A 6,084-nucleotide genomic window follows, 5' to 3' on the forward strand; every position below is an offset into this window, starting at 1 on the left:
GGCGATGTTCCCAAGATAAGCACTGGGGTGGGGCTGGAAAGGGGCCGCAGTTCCTCCCCAGATGATCCGGGTACCTGCTGTAACTCCAAAGTGCAGAAGGATACTGGGGTGTGGGTGGGGGAGGGATAGGGGAAAAGCCACTAACCATCTGGTGACCTTGGAAAAGACCCTTCCCCTTTGTAAGTCATGGGGTTGGGGGGCAGAGAGAGGTGGTGGCAACTCCCCAAGGGCCTGCATCCTACACCCCTCAGGACTGGAGATACATATCGATTTTTAGTTTCACCCCCAACCCAGAAGCCCTGTGGCCCAGGGCCTCCTGGGAGCCCCCAACCCTCCTCCACCAATGGGGTTGCAGAAAAGAATACAAAAATCTGACACATATATAGTCAAGGCGGAGAAAGGAAGGGATAATGATAGAAGACTGCTAAATTACATACGAAATTGGTTAATATTCTATAGGGCATTTATTTTTAAAATCCCATAACCTGGGCTGAGCACAGTGGCTCACGCCTGTAATCCCAGCACGTTGGGAGCCTGAGGTGGGCAGATCACCTGAGGTCAGGAGTTTGAGACCAGAGTGGCCAACATGGAAAAACCCGGTCTCTACTAAAAATATAAAAAGTAGCCAGGTGTGGTGGTGCATGCCTGTAATCCCAGCTACTTGGGAGGCTGAGGCACGAGAATCACTTGAACCTGGGAGGCTGAGGCTTCAGCATACCAAGATGGCACCACTGCACTCCAGCCTGGACGACAGAGTGAGACACTGTCTCAAAAAAAAGAATTTAAAAATTTAAAGTAAAATAAAAGGTCTCATAACCCTAAGGCTTGTATTATTCACTGGGCAGAAATCATTTGCATCTTAATCGGTTTTCTGTAAAGTAACCTCTAATTTTACAGCATCTAGGCCTAATCGATGGTGAAAGATCAAGCAGAATCCCTTCGTTAATCCTCGCGTGACACAGAAGGGGCTAAGGATGATCATTTTGCCTTATGTTCACCGTAGGGAGACCACAGCCAAGAGGATGGAAATTCAGGTTTGTGGCTCCTCCCCAGGCCTGGTTTGACTTACACCAGACTCCTAGGGATCAGGCCTGGGCAAAGTAACTGATGAAGCGCTTGATTAGTGACCATTTAATTCTGCCCCAGCCTCAGGCTGAGTTGAGCTGAGCTAACATCTCTTTTCTTCTTTTTTTTTTTTTTTTTTTTTTCAGACGGAGTCTCGCTCTGTCACCCAGGCTGGAGTGCAGTGGCGCAACCTCGGCTCACTGCAAGCTCCACCTCCCGGGTTCACGCCATTCTCCTGCCTCAGCCTCCCGAGTAGCTGGGACTACAGGCGCCCACCACCACACCCGGCTACTTTTTTTTGTATTTTTAGTAAAGATGGGGTTTCACCGTGTTAGCCAGGATGGTCTCGATCTCCTGACCTCATGATCCGCCTGCCTCGGCCTCCCAAAGTGCTGAGATTACAGGTGTGAGCCACTGCGCCCAGCCTATTTATGTATTTTTAAACATGGATTCTCACTATGTTGCCCAGGCTGGTCTTGAACTCCTGGACTCAAGCAATCTTCCTGCCTCAGCCTCCCAAAGTGTTGGGATTATAGGTATGAGCCACTGCACCCAGTCAGGAATGCAATTTTAAATAGAGCGGTCAGGGAAGATCTCATTGAGAAGTGACATTTGAGCAAAGACACAAAGGACCTGAGGGAAGGAGCCTGTGGACAACTGGGGAGCAGGGTTCTAGGGAGCCGGAGCTGCCAACACGAAGGCACTGAGTCAGGAGCATACCTGGTAGGCTCAGGGGACAGCAGCAGGCCAGAGCTGCAGGAGCCGTGAGTGAGGAGGACAGGGAGGGGACCAGGTCTGAGACATGAAGGGCTCTATGGTCACTGTCATGACTGTCACTCTGAGTGTGAAGGGAGACTTGGAGGGCTGTGAGCACGGTCGTGACATGGCCAACCTGGGTTTCACAAAGCTGAGTCTGACTGCTATGTAGAGAAAAAAACTGGAGGAGACAAGAATACAATCAGAGAGGCCAGTTAAGAGGCTACTGCAGGCCGGGCGCGGTGGCTCACGCCTGTAATCCCAGCACTTTGGGAGGCCGAGGTGGGCAGATCACCTGAGGCTGGGAGTTTGAGACTAGCCTGACCAACATGAAGAAGCTAAAAACTCTACTAAAAACACAAAATTAGGCCGGGCGCGGTGGCTCAAGCCTGTAATCCCAGCACTTTGGGAGGCCGAGGCGGGCGGATCACAAGGTCAGGAGATCGAGACCACAGTGAAACCCCGTTTCTACTAAAAATACAAAAAATTAGCCGGGCGCGGTGGCGGGCGCCTGTAGTCCCAGCTACTCAGGAGGCTGAGGCAGGAGAATGGCGGGAACCCGGGAGGCGGAGCTTGCAGTGAGCCGAGATCGCGCCACTGCACTCCAGCCTGGGCAACAGCGTGAGACTCCGTCTCAAAAAAAAAAAAAAAAAAAAAAAAAAAAAAACACAAAATTAGCTGGGCGTGGTGGCATATGCCTGTAATCCCAGCTACTCAGGAGGCTGAGGCAGGAGAATCACTTGAACCTGGGAGGTAGAGGTTGTGGTGAGCCGAGATCACGCCATTGCACTGCAGCCTGGGCAACAAAAGCAAAACTCTGTCTCAAAAAAAAAAAAAAAAATTAGGCACCTGAAAATACAAGAGTTCAGGGGATAGGTTAGACTGGAGACATTTACTTGTGGGTTTCTGGTCTATATTTGGTCATTTGTATTGGTTCTCTATTTTGCTGTGTTACGAATTACTCCAAAACCTAGCAGCCTAAAACCATAAACATGTATTATCTCACACAGTGTCCACAGGTTAAGAATTTGAAAGTGGCTTTGTTGGGTGGTACTGGCTGAAGGACTCTCGTGAGGCTGCAGTCAAGACTCTGGCAGCAGGGGCTGCTGTATTCTGACAGCTTGACTGGTGCTGGAAGAACCATTTCCAACGTGACTTATTCACAGGGCTGGCAAGTTAGTGCTGAGTGTTGGCAGGAGGCTTTAGCGCCTCACCATGAGGCCTGTCCACAGGGCTGCTTGAGTGTCCTCACAATATGGCATCTGGGAGGCCACATGACTCTGCAGGCACATCCAGGGGCAAGGGTGCAGGCACAGAGGAAGCAGAGAGTGAGTCAGATGTAACCAGAATGGGGTTTTCCCAGTGGATGTGACCAAAGCAGAGAGGATTGGGGGTTGAGAGGGCTTCCAGGGCCTCAAACTGGGCAAGGTGAGTACACGTGGGAGGTGAAGGAGAGTGCGACGGAGGCGAGCGTGTGGGGCAGGTGGAGAGTGGGGAGGGAGCCAGCAGCAGTGCATTGCTGGTCCTGGAGGATTGAAGACCCCTTGGAGCCAGAGCCATTGGGAGAATAAGGCAGGAAAATGAAAGGTGTTCATGTGCTCTAACTACCTTAAGTGATTTCCAGGAACTCCCACAATCCAGAATGTTCTGGGAGGGGCCATACTACCCACCCAGCAAAGATGGAGGAAGGAAAATTGACCAAGTTAATGTCTGGTGCCTACAGCCATGTAGACACCAGTGGATTCCAACAGCCTGAGTGAATCTCTTGGGTGTCACACACACAGGTGTTTGCACACTCTCCGACACAAACCACATTCCCAGGAGTCATCACTCAGATGTCACACACTCCTGTCCAGGCGTCCTGTTTGTGACTTCACATGATCGAGGGGTTAAATCCTTCCAGGAGTGGGTGGGGTAGGACCATGTGGCTGCTGCCTCAGTCCCTCAACTTATCAGCTGACCTTGGCATCCCACTCCCCACCTGGTGGTGACTGTCCTGTGTCTTCATAAGGAAGGTGTATGCTCCCTGCACTGATGGGTTTCTGATAAGATCCAAGGTCATATTCTGGGCATCGATAATCACCTTGCCAAGAACTGTGGCTTCCTGGTGCACCTCCCTGAAGTCACTGATCACACCACATCCCCTCCCAGACACCCCTAGTCCTCTCATGCTGACCCTCCTCACCAGCAGCACAACAAATGGTGGTGTCCACAAAATGGGGTTTGTGAGCAGGAAGGAGGCTGCTCTGAGAGGGGTCTGTGAAATCTCACACACACGCACACGCACACGAGGGCGCACGGGTGCGCGCACACACACATACTGCCCTGACCCAGCCCCCAAGCTCTGCAGGCATCTTTGAGCCCATCCATGGGCTGCAACCTGCGAGGCAGAGTTAAGGCAGGAGAGGCTATGGGAGGGTGGGAGAAGTCCCAGCTCAAGTCCCTAGGGACCCCCGCAGCCCCGCCTGGCTCTCCGTGAGGTCTGGAAGAGAGGCTTACTATGTGTATGGCGTACTTGAAGTGTCACTTCCCTCTCAGCCCTTGCACATGCTGGAACACCTTCTCAGCCTTAGAGGACCCCCGCAGATGTTCCCTCCCAGACAGAACCCCTCGCTTTCTCACTGGGAGCATGGTGGTCCTCCCTCTACAGGGCACTTTCCACATGGCTGAACCCGAAGCCTGTCTGCCTCGCCTGCTGGACTTTGCTTCCCCATGGCCTTGCATGGCTCTAGCACAGTGCAGAATGAACAGTACTTGCATGTACAAGGGAAGGAATGAATAAGTGAATGGAGGGATAGGTGGATGCATAAATAGGAGGGTGGATGACGGAATCCAGGCAGAGCCAGGGATTAGAAGAGGAAGTCAACTCGCCAGGGAGGCATGGGCTTCCCCTGCTGCGTCCTCTGGGACAGCCTCCCTTCCCAGGACTCCCACTCCTCGCATCGCTGGGCTCCCTTCAGGATAGATGCGGAGAATTCTTCTGGGTCCTCCTCCTTCCTTTAGCTCTAGGCCTTCTGTTTTTGATGGTCAGATGAGGGATGAGTAGTTAAAATTAATGAGCTCCCACTACATGTCAGACACTGCACTAGCTATTTCTTTTTTCTTTTTTCTTTTTTTTTTGAGACGGAGTCTCGCTCTGTCCCCCAGGCTGGAGTGCAGTGGCCGGATCTCAGCTCACTGCAAGCTCCGCCTCCCGGGTTTACGCCATTCTCCTGCCTCAGCCTCCCGAGTAGCTGGGACTACAGGCGCCCGCCATCTCGCCCGGCTAGTTTTTTGTATTTTTTAGTAGAGACGGGGTTTCACCATGTTAGCCAGGATGGTCTCGATCTTCTGACCTCGTGATCCGCCTGTCTCGGCCTCCCAAAGTGCTGGGATTACAGGCTTGAGCCACCGCGCCCAGCCTGCACTAGCTATTTCTACAGATGCCATCTTGTTTAACGAAAATGACAAACCATAACTGAGTGCGGTGGCTCACTCCTTTTTGTGAAAATACAAAAAATAGCCAGGCATGGTGGTGCATACCATAATCCCAGCTACTTGGGAGGCTGACGTGGGAGAATCTCTTGAGCCCGGGAGGTGGAGGTTACAGTGAGCTGAGATCGCACCACTAGACTCCAGCCTGGGCAACAGAGTGAGACCCTGACCAAAAAAAAAAAAAAAAAAAAGATGAAGAAGAAAAAAAAAATGACACCAGAGGGTTGTGAAGCAGGTTTTATTATCCCCACTGTGCAGCTAAGAAAACAGGAGCAGCCGGGCGTAGTGGCTCACGCCTGTAATCCCAACACTTTGGGAGGCCGAAGTGGGCAGATCACAAGGTCAGCAGTTCGAGAACCAGCTTGGCCAACATAGTGAAACCCCGTCTCTACTAAAAATACAAAAAATTAGCCGGGCATGGTGGTGGGCACCTGTAATCCCGGCTACTTGGGAGGCTGAGGCAGGAGAATTGCTTGAACCTGGGAGGCAGAGGTTGCAGTGAACCGAGATCACGCCATTGCACTCCAGCCTGGGTGACAGTGCAAGACACAGTCTAAAAAAAAAAAAAAAGAAAGAAAAGAAAACAGGCGTAGAGAAGCTGAGTGAATTGCCCAAGGTCACACAGGTCCAGCAAAGAGGGGATCTCAACTCAAAATCTGCTCAGGCAGGCAGGGCTGGGTGTGCTGCAGATTAGCCGCCTTGGAGGGAGGCAGAGGCAGTGAGGGTGGCCAGTGGGCACGGCCCTGCTGTGAACACAGGAGCTCTGAGTTCCAGCCCTGGCTTGGCCTC

The sequence above is a fragment of the Macaca fascicularis genome, chromosome 14 (assembly GCF_037993035.2).
Source record: "Macaca fascicularis isolate 582-1 chromosome 14, T2T-MFA8v1.1".
Lineage (NCBI taxonomy): Eukaryota > Metazoa > Chordata > Mammalia > Primates > Cercopithecidae > Macaca > Macaca fascicularis.